This window comes from Macaca thibetana, chromosome 16 (genome assembly GCF_024542745.1).
Source record: "Macaca thibetana thibetana isolate TM-01 chromosome 16, ASM2454274v1, whole genome shotgun sequence".
NCBI classification, from domain to species: domain Eukaryota; kingdom Metazoa; phylum Chordata; class Mammalia; order Primates; family Cercopithecidae; genus Macaca; species Macaca thibetana.
This window is the reverse complement of record NC_065593.1, coordinates 30,709,330-30,718,781: the sequence shown is the minus strand read 5'-3', so window position 1 is coordinate 30,718,781 and position 9,452 is coordinate 30,709,330.

Below are 9,452 nucleotides of genomic sequence, written 5' to 3'. Positions count from 1 at the left end.
GTTTGTGTCATCTAGTTTCTTTCATCAGTGGTTTGTAGTTCTCCTCTTTCACCTTCTTGGTTAAATGTATTCCTGAGTATAGGAATACATTTTTATTTTGTGGCTATTGTAAATGAGATTGAGTTCTTTATTTGGTTCTCAGATTAAGCACTGTTGGTGTATAGAAATGCAACTATTTCTGTACATTAATTTTGATCTGAAACTACCGAAGTCATTTATCAAGTCTAGGAGTCTTTTGGCAGAGTCTTTAGGGTTTTCTAGGTATAAGATCATGTCATCACTGAACAGAAATAATTTGCCTTCCTCTTTTTTAATTTGGATCACTTTTATTTCTTTTTCTTACCTGATTACTCTGGCTAGGACTTCCAGTACTATGTTGACTAGAAGTGGTGAGAGTGGACATCCTTGTCTTGTTCCAGTTCTTAAGAGGAATGCTTTCAGTTTTTCCCCATTTAGTATAATGTTGGCCGTGGGTTTGTCATGTATGGAGCTTATTGTTTGGAAATATGTTCCTTTAATGTCTATTTTGTTTAGGGATTTTATCGTGAAGAGATGTTGAATTTTATCAAATGCTTTTTTAAATCCATTGAGATGATCATATGGTTTTTGTTTTTAATTCTATTTATGTGGTGAATCACATTTATTGATTTACACATGTTGAACTATCCTTGCATCCTTGGAATAAAATCCACTGGACTATGGTGAATTATCTTTTTGATGTGCTGTTGGATTTGGTTTGCTAGTATTTTGTTGAGAATTTTTGCATCTATGTTCATCAGGGATATTGGCCTATAGTTTTTTGTTGTTGTTGTTGTTGTTATTTCTTTGCCAGATTTTGATATCAGGATGATGGTGATCTCATAGAATGAATTAAGGAGAAATCTCTCCTCCTCAATTTTTTGGAATAGTTTCAATAAGATTGGTACCAGCTTTCCTTTGTACAATCAGTAAAATTCAGCTATGAATCCGTCTGGTTCTGAACTTTGTTTTTCTTGGTAGATTTTTTTAAATTATCACTGATTCAATTTCATTTCTCCTCATCGGTCTATTCAGGATTCTATTTCTTCCTGGTTCAACCTGGGAAGTTTGTATGTTTCCAGGAATTTATCCATTTCCTCTATGTTCTCTAGGAAGACAGAGGTGTTCCTAGCAGTCTCTGTTGATCTTTTGTATTTCTGTGGTATCAATTGTAATGTCACCTTTATCATTTCTGATTGTGTTTGTTTGAATCTTTTCTTTTCTTGGTTAATCTAGCTAGAGTTCTATCAATTTTTGTTTATACTTTCAAAGAACCAACTTTTCCTTTCAGTGATCCTTTGTATTATTATTTTGGAACTAATTTCATTTAGTTCATCTATGATTTTTGTTAATTTTTTTCTTCTTCTAGCTTTGGGTTTGGCTTGTTCTTGTTTTCCTAGTTCCTTGAAGTATGATGTTACCTGAGATTTTTTTTCTGTCTTTTTGATGTGGACATGTAATGATATAAGCTTTCCTCTTAACACTGCTTTTGCTGTATCCCAGAGGTTTTGGTATGTTGTGTCTCTATTTCCATTTGCTTCAATTTTTTAATTTCTGCCTTAATTTCATTGCTTAACTAAAAGTCATTCAGGAGCAAGTTGTTTAGCTTCCATGTACTTATGTGGTTTTGAGAGTTCCTCTTGGTATTGATTTCTAATTTTATTCACTGTTGTCCAACAAAATACTTGATATGATTTCACTTTTTTAATATATTGAGATTTGCTTTATAGCCAAGTATATGGTCAGTTTTAGAGAATGTTCCATGCACATATGAATAAAAGTATATTCCGCAGTTGTTGGGTGGAATGTTCTTTCAATGTCTAATAGGTCCATTTGGTCAAGTAGTGTTCAGTTTAAGTCCAGAGTTTCTTTGTTAGTTTTTTGCCTTGATGATCTGTCTAGTGCTGTCAGTGGGGTGTTGAATTCCCCATTATTATTGTATGGCATTCTATATCTTTTCTACAGTCTAGTAGTAGTTGTTTTATACATCTGGGAGCCCAGTGTTGGGTATGTGTATATCTAGGATAGTTAAATCTTCTTGTTGAATTGAACCCTTTATCATTATATAATGCCCTTCTTTGTCTTTTTTATTGGTGTTGATTTAAAGTCTGTTTTATCTGATATAAGACTAGCAACCTCTGCTCTTTTTTGTTTTCCATTTGCATGATGTATCTTTTTCCTCTCCTTTACTTTGAGCCTACTGGTGTCTTTACATGTTCTTGAGTCTCTTGTAGGCCACAGATGATTGAGTCTTTTTAAAATTCAATTTGCCAATCTATATCTTTTATGTGGACCATTAAGACCACTTACATTCAAGATTAATATTGACATGTGAGGTTTTGTTCCTGTAATAATATTGCTAACTAGGTGTTTTGTAATCACTTTATAAGATCTGTGAACTTTGCATTTATGTGTCCTTTTATTGTAGCAAGTATCATCCTTTTGTCTCTATGTTTAGAACTCCTCTGAGTATTTCTTGTACAGTTGGTCTAGTGGTGACAAATTCCCTTAGTGTGTGTTTGTCTGGAAAACACTTTATTTCTCCTTTAAGAAATTTAGTTTGGCAGGATATAATATACTTGGCTGATTTTTTTTTTTTCTTTAGGGAAAAGACTTTATTTCTCCCCTGTTTATGAAATTTGGTTTTGCGGGATATAATATACTTGGTTGGCTTTTCTTCTCTTTCAGAAGGATGAAAGGCTGGATGCAGTGGCTCATACCTGTAATCCCAGCACTTTGGGAGACCGCGGTGGGTGGATCACAAGGTCAGGAGATTGAGACCATCCTGGCTAGCATGGTGAAATTCTGTCTCTACTAAAAATTTTTTTTAAAAATAAAAAAATAAAAAAAAATAGCCAGGCATGGTGGTGGGCACCTCAGCTGCTCAGTAGGCTGAGGCAGGAGAATGGCCTGAACCCAGGAGGCAGAGCTTGCAGTGAGCTGAGATCGTGCCACTGCACTCCAGCCTGGACAACAGAGTGAGACTGCTTCTCAAAAAAAAAAAAAAAAAAAAAAAAAGAAGGCTAAAAATAGGATCCCGATCTCTTCTGGTTTATAAGGTTCTGCTGAGAAGTCTGTTGTTAGTCTGATTGGACTTCCTTTATAGGTGACTTGATCCTTCTTTCTAGCTACCTTCAAGAGTTTTTCTTTAGCATTGTACTTGGATAGTCTCATGACTATATGCCTTGTTGATGCTCATCTTGTATAGAATCTCACAGGTGTTCTCTGAATTTCTTGTATCTTAATGTCTAACTTTCTAGCAATAACAGAAATTTTCCTGAATTATTCCCTTGAGTATGTTTTCCAAATTGCTTACTTTTTATCGTTCTCACTCAGGAATGCCTATAAGTTGTAGGTTTGGTTGCTCTACATAATCCCATATTTCTTGAAGGCCTTGTTCATTTTTTAAAAATTATCTTTCATATTTTTCTGACTGGATTAACTCAAAAGATCAGTCTTCAAGCTCCAAAATTCTTTCTTCTTCTTGGTCTAGTCTATTGCTAAAGCTTTCCTATATTTTGAAATTCTTTTACTAATTTTTTTCATTTCCAGAAGTTCTGTTTGTTTGTCTTAATGTAGCTGTCTTTCATATCCTGAATGGTTTTTCTGGTTTCTTTCTGTTGAGTTTCAACTTTCTCTTGGATATCATTGAGCTTCCTTACAATCCATATTTTGCATTCTTTATCTGTTATTTCAGGATCCTCATTTTGGTTAGGATCCATTGCTAGAAAGTTAGTGAGAGCCTTTGGGGTTGTCAAAACATTCTGTCTTTTTGTACTACCAGAGTTCTTGAACTGATTCTTCCTCATCTGAAAGAGCTGTTGCTTTTTATTTTTGAATTTGCTGTTATTTGGATGGGAATTTTATCTTTTTTTCCCTTGAAGGTATGACTGTTGTGTATGCTGTGATTCTTTGCTTCATTTCTTGGTGCTTTCAGGGGACCAAGGCTCTGTATAGGTTCCTTGGCTATAGACAGCTTTTGTGTAGTGTTTTTCTAAAATGTTGCTTGTTTCAGCAATGTATTGTGAGTATGAGCCGACTCATTATCTTCTGTGGGGCTGAGTGTGGAAGTCTCAGGAAGCTGATCTCATACACTAGCACTATGCCCTTCTGATAGCCGGGTTTTTATTTGATGGTGCAGTTCAGTCTCCAGTCCAGTAGGTGGGTAGGTGGCACTTAAGAGTAAGAGCCAACTCACCCTCAGTAGCCAAGTGATAAGGAGAGGCACCTGCCTGATGAAGGGTGGTTGAGGAGTTTGTGTTGGGATATGCTGAGGTCTTCAGGGTAGGGACAGGAGAGGTTGAGAGGGTCACTGCAACAGCTCATCACCCTGGGCAGGCAGGAACACAATCTGCTTCCCTACCATGCCCCTGTCACAGAGCCTGCAATATTCAGTTCATACAGACATTGTCCTTTGGCTCCTGGCCACAGTGTGACTGAGGTCTGCAGAAACACCCCTCTGGTGGCTACCACTGAAAGGGGCTCAGGGCAAAGCCTCTTCCTCCTGTCCAGCTCTGTGACTTGTCTGCCCTCCATTGCCTGCTTCTCCGTGTAGGAAGAGGGAGATGGGCCCTGACTTTTGTGCATGCCCAGGTAGCACAGGCTTATTTTCAGTGGGGGTGCAACTTCTGCAAGTGGCACCTGGAAAGGCTGTCTCCACATGTGCTTGCACCAGCCTCCAGTGGGGAAAGCCTCTGCTGTGTCTACAACGGTGGATGAGGGAGAAGGAAATGACCCCTCTCCACACCTATTCTCGGCCACCAGTGCCACCCCCTTCAGTGATCAACACTATTCCCACATTTCCTCTGTCCCAAGGGAGGCTTTAACAGGCTGCACTGCATCCTCCCCTAGGGATGCCCACACTGAGGGCTTGATCTCAGGGGAACTCACAGCTCTCCAGGGACCCACTGATCCCCTGTGGGTGCCAAATTCAGAGTGAATTCTGGAGTATGTTTGCAGGGAATCTGGTAATGCAACATAAGGGTTGAGGTTCACTGGCAGGGCAGTGGCCCATAATGGGTGCACAACCATTACGGCACCCACTGTTTCAGGTAGGGCCTGAGTGGAGTGCAGATCCACTAGCACAAACTGGCCAGTGAATTCTCTCACCCTGGAAAGTTATCAAATCACCACCAACAGCATTGCCTGTGGTTGCGAGGGCAGAGGGATTCCCCAACAGCTTAGTGATCAGCAGTTTGTTGCAGGGATGAAGGGAGCAGAGAAGCATTCCCACCTACCTTTTCCATGGGACCCCCAAGTTCCTCAGAGGTCAATGTCTGCCAGACTCTTGCTGCTTTCCTTTTCTGTGCCCCAGCTTCTTCCCACGGGTTCTCCGGCAGGTCCTGGCTCTCTTACCTCAGTTTTCCATTTGGATCATGACCATTAACCAGTAACTCTGATCTTCTTTCTGAAAAGAACTCGCATCCAACATTCCTAGTCAATCATTTTTTAATTAAATTAAAAATAATTTGCATTTTCTAAATATGCATTATAGCAGAACTGACTACACATCCATACAATGGAATACCATTCAGCAACAAAAAGGACCCAACTAGTGATACATACAATGATGTGGTTTGAATGTTTGTCTTCACCCAAATCTCATATTGAAATGTGATCCTCAGTGTTGGACCTGGGGCCTGGTGGGAGATGATTGGATCATGGGTGCAGATTTCTCATGAATGATTTAGCATTATTCTCTTTGATACTTTCCTCACAATGGTGAGTGAATTATCATGCGATCTGGTCATTTAAAAGTGTGTAGCAGCCGGGCGCGGTGGTTCACGCCTGTAATCCCAGCACTCTGGGAGGCTGAGGCAGGCGGATCACGAGGTCAGGAGATGGAGACCATCCTGGCTAACACAGTGAAACCCCGTCTCTACTAAAAAATACAAAAAATTAGCCGGGCGTGGTGGCAGGCTCCTGTAGTCCCAGCTACTTGGGAGGCTGAGGCAGGAGAATGGCCCGAACCCAGGAGGCGGAGCTTGCAGTGAGCTGAGATCGTGCCACTGCACTCCAGCCTGGGGGACAGAGTGAGACTCCATCTCAAAAAAAAAAAAAAAAAGTGTGTAGTACCTCCCCACTCTCTCTCTTGCTCCTGCTCTGGCCCTGTGATGTGCCTGCTCTCCTCTCACCTTCCACAATGATTGTAAGTTTCCTAAGGTCTCCCCAGAAGCCAAGTAGATGCCAGCATCATGCTACCTGTACGGCCTGCAGAACCATGAGCCAATTAAACCTTTTTTCCTTATAAATTACCTAGTGTCAGATGTTTCTTGGTAACTATGTGAGAATGAACTAATACATACAAAAGTATGGATAGATCTCAAAAGCAGGATGATAAACAAATGAGTCCAGATTGGGAAAAAGATACAAACAGTATTATTCCATTTACATAATATAATGTAAAAGGCAAAACTATAGAGACAAAAGTCAGATCAGTGGTTTCCAAGGACTGGGGATAGGAGAAAGTGACTACAAAAGGAGCACAAAGGGACTTTTTGGAGTGATGGGAATGTTATCAATTTTGATGGTAGTGGTGGTTACATGACTGTCCATTTGTCAAAACTCATCAAGTTATACTCATAAAAATGATTAATTGTATCTGTATTTAAATTATATGTCAATAAACCTGACTCCCTGCCACTCCCCCCCCAACACACACACACACACACACACACACACACACACACACACACACACAAAATCAGAGGGCTGCAGATGTGGGGCGGGAGGTGGGTAAAGCAAATTGAACTAAACTCCAAAAAGTGATGCAGTGAACTTTAACTTTCAATAGCTGTGTCTGAGTTAGCATGACAGATTAGAATTCCAAGGATCCCCAAATGCAGAGCAAGCCTGTACCCATCTGCCAACTCTTTCCTACAAGTCCCCACCAAGAGCATCGTTAGCATACTAAGGGCTGGGGGCAATAGAGCTGAGAGAGAACCCCTTGAATTGTGTTGGGCCTCCACTAAGTTCAAAATAATTACATTCCAAAGGCAGGGGAACAGGAAACAGAAAGGAGTTCTGTCTATCCAGGGTTCTCCAAATTTTCAGCTTCTGAAGGTAGAGGGCATGGCAGGAAATCTGAGATGAATCCATTCAAGGCACTCTAGGCTATTGAAAATAGAGGGTAGGAAAGCTAAGAGGAATCATTCTGGAACACTTGGGCTTTCAGCTACTGAAATCAGGTGCAGTAGAGTTTAAAGAAATCCCTCTGGGAGCATTCCAGCCCTTCAAAAAATTTAAAGTAGCTGCCTTCCAAAATCCACGGTAAAAGCAAAGCAAAATCTCTTGAGGTGCAGAAAGCTAAGAACAGGACTATGAAAAGAAATTACCAGTGACCCCGATGGGCAAATAGACTGTAAATTTTTTTTTTAATTTCCTATGGTCCAGAAAGCTGGCAACACAAAGAGATCTTAAGAATCTTGCCAATACTCAGGTCCAAAGCCCCGCAGAGGGAAAGTCTTGAGCCTGTCCTCAAAACATTTAAAGCCCAGTGCAAATTGAGTCACGCTAAGGCTGTAACAAAGCCCAGATTTAGCTCAACTACAGATTAGATTGAATCAGTTCCATACTCTAGCAGCCTAAAAGAAGAGGTATGCCTATTCTGGGTGTATTATTTGCTTCAGTCCTTATTGTTTTTATACATAAAATGCCCAACACAATAAATTTTGAGACATGCAAAGAAATAAGAAAATGTAACCTGTGATCAGGAGAAGAAATAGTTAGTAGAAGCAGAGACAGAGATGTACTGGATGTTAAAATGATCAAATGGGAACTTTAAAAATATATATATGGTAAAAATGATTAAAGATAAAGATTTGTTAGAACAGATGGCCAGTGTGAAGGAAGGGATGAGAATTTCACCACAGACACTGAAATTTTTCAAAAGAAGCCAAAAAAGGAAAACTGGAAATGCAAAATGATATCTGAAAAATGGTTGCATTAGCTAGACTAATGATAGACTGGACTGGGCAGAGAAAAAGACTGGTGAACTTGAAGATGGGTCAATAGAAAGACTCTAAAGTGAAACACACACAAAAACATGCTAAAAATAAAAAAGAGCACATCCAAAGCACATACGAAAATATAAAATAAAATAACATACATGTACTTAGAATACTAGGCAGAGAGGAGTGAGAGAATGGAAAGAAAAAATATTTGAAATCATAATTGACAAAAGACGTACATCAGACTACAGATCCAAAAACCTTGGAAACCTCAAGCAAGGTAAATCAAAGAAAATGACAGTTAGGCACAACATAGGCAGTGGCTGAAAAGAAAAGAAAAAGAGGTTTAAACCTTAAAAGTAGCCCGAGAAAAGATACATTACATATAGGGAAACAATAATACAAATGATGTCTTACATTTCACCACAAATGATGGGAGCAAAGACATCTAACTTTAAAGTCAAGTTAGAATTTCTATGTCCAACAAAAATAGCCTTCAAAAATGAAGGTAGGGGCTGGGCACGGTGGCTCACATCTGTAATCCCAATACTTTGGGAGTTCGAGGTGAGTGGATTGCTTGAGCCCAAGAGTTTAAGACCAGCCTGGGCAACCTAGGGAGACTACCTCTCTACAAAAAAATAAAATAAAATTAGCTGGACATGGTGGTGCATACCGGTGGTCCCAGCTATTTGGGAGGCTGAGGTGGGGAGATGACTAGAAGCCCAGGAGTTCAAAGCTGCAATAAGTCTTGAATATGCCACTGCATTTTAGCTTGGGTGACAGAAGGAGACCCTATCTCAAAAAAAAAATGAAGACAGAATAAAGACATGTTTAGACCACAAACATTATTAAAAGAAGGTCTTAAATCTGAAGGGAAATAGTATCAGATAGAATGTAAGACCTGCAAAAGCAATAAAGAGAACCAGAAAAAGGAAATATCTAGGTAAATATTGAAGATTCTATTTTACATCGTTACACAAAATAATAATATTATATGATAATATCAACCATTTAAGCAAAAATAACATTAGTGTTAGAAAAATCTCAAAATAATCATGCTAAGTACAACAAGCCAGATCAAAAAAACTATGTACTGCGTGATCCCATTTATATAAATTTCTGGGGAATGCAAAATAATCTACAGTGACAGAAAGCACATCATTTGCTTACTCAGGAGGATCGGTAGAAGACAGGAATTATAAACGGGTATGAGGAAACTCTCTAGGGTGGTGGCCATATTCATTATTTTGATTGCAGAGATGGTCTCACAGGTATACACATATGGTAAAGCTTATCAAATCATACTCTTTAAATTTAGGCGGTTTATTTTGTGTCAATTATATGCCTCAATAAAGATATATACACACATACACATACATCTTATATGCCAAAATGTTAGAGTTAAACCCAACCATATCAATAATTACATTAAACATGACTGGATTAATCTCGCCAGACTAGTTTTCAAAAAAAGCAACACCCAAC